The sequence below is a fragment of the Symphalangus syndactylus genome, chromosome 23 (assembly GCF_028878055.3).
Source record: "Symphalangus syndactylus isolate Jambi chromosome 23, NHGRI_mSymSyn1-v2.1_pri, whole genome shotgun sequence".
NCBI lineage: Eukaryota > Metazoa > Chordata > Mammalia > Primates > Hylobatidae > Symphalangus > Symphalangus syndactylus.
This window is the reverse complement of record NC_072445.2, coordinates 64359990-64361413: the sequence shown is the minus strand read 5'-3', so window position 1 is coordinate 64361413 and position 1424 is coordinate 64359990. Positions and strand designations below refer to the sequence as shown.

The following is a 1424-nucleotide window of genomic DNA, read 5'->3' as shown; positions in this document are numbered from 1 at the left end:
GTGCGGACAGCGAGAGAGGCGCCAGCAGGATCCCGAGAGGCCCTGGAGCGTCTGCAAACCCCGTGGGACCCAGGTGTGCCCAGGCACCACGCCCTGGAGAGCCAGTTCTGAGTATCCCCGGGCGGCCACTCCTTCGGCCAGGAGCCTGGAACCCAAGCGCGAGAGACCAGGACCCCCGAGTGCAGCCTCTTCCCACTGCCTGAACTATCATGGCTGACTTCAGTTAGGGCCCTTCCTACCGGCTCTTGGCCAAAGTCAAGTTCAAGATTGCTTCCAAATAGGATTATCAAACAAAAGATCTTCACAACTGGATAGCAGAGGTCAGCTGGGCTTAAAGGAGGGCATCCTCCTCTGTGAATTCATGAACAAGCTGTAGGTAGGCCCAATGAAGAAAGTCAATGAGTCCTCATTAAACCGGCCTCAGCGGAGAATATTGGCAACTTTATTAAAGCTATTCAGGCTTATGGTGTGAAGCCACGTGACATATTTGAAGTAAATAATCCTTTTAGGATGGAAACATGACCCAGGTTCAGGCTACTCTGGTGGCCTTAGTAGGTCTGGCAAGCACAAAAGGATACAACCATGGACCTCAGGGTTAAATATGCAGAAAAACAAACGACGTTAGGATGAAGGAAAATCAAAAGCTGCTGAAACTGTAATTGGATTGCAGGTGGGAACCCACGAAGTGCCATCCAGGCAGGTATGTCAACTTATGGGACTACAGGCATCTTTATGATCCCAACATGCAAACTGACAAACCTTTTGACCACACCACAATTTGTCTGCAGATGGTCACTAACAAAGCGGACAGCCAGGCGGGGACGTTAGCACCAGGCACCAGAAGGGCCATCTACTATCAGAAGCTAACATTACAGCCAGTAGGCCACTTGATGATTTCTCTACAGATGGGTACCAACAAAGTGGCTTCCCAGAAAAGAATGGGTGTGCATGGGCTTGGGGGGCAAGTATATGGTCGCAAATACTGTGCTGCTCTGACAGAACCTATCATTCACAACAGAAACAAATGGTTTGAAAATCAGTGATATTGATTATCACACAGAATACCCAGATGATTAACATGGTGAGTACCAAGGTGACTGCCCTAGAGATTACCAATATGGCGACCAAGGCATTGATTACTAGATTCACAGAAAAGAACTCAGTAGTCTACTGTTTTCATTCAGTGAGAAGCAAGCTATCTTTAAATAATTTTTATCTTGTCTTCCTAAAACACTATTAAGCTTATTGTACCTTAAAAAAAAAGACTTACATACATTCCTTTCTCCTTTGTCTGCCTCTTCCCTAAATAGTCGCCTTTTCTTGTTGTTAACAGTTAAATCCTACAGCATAACCAATAACTAGCATTTGAAATAAAAAGGAATACTCTGAAAGGGGAGAACTCTTGCACATCCAATTCTTTTATT

General features: G+C 45.7%; 1 pseudogene; it reads left to right on the top strand.

Annotated features, from left to right (window-relative positions):
* Positions 1-209: 209 nt before the first annotated feature.
* LOC129472939 (calponin-3-like) lies at positions 210-1143 on the top strand (annotated as a pseudogene).
* The last annotated feature ends 281 nt before the right edge of the window (positions 1144-1424 follow it).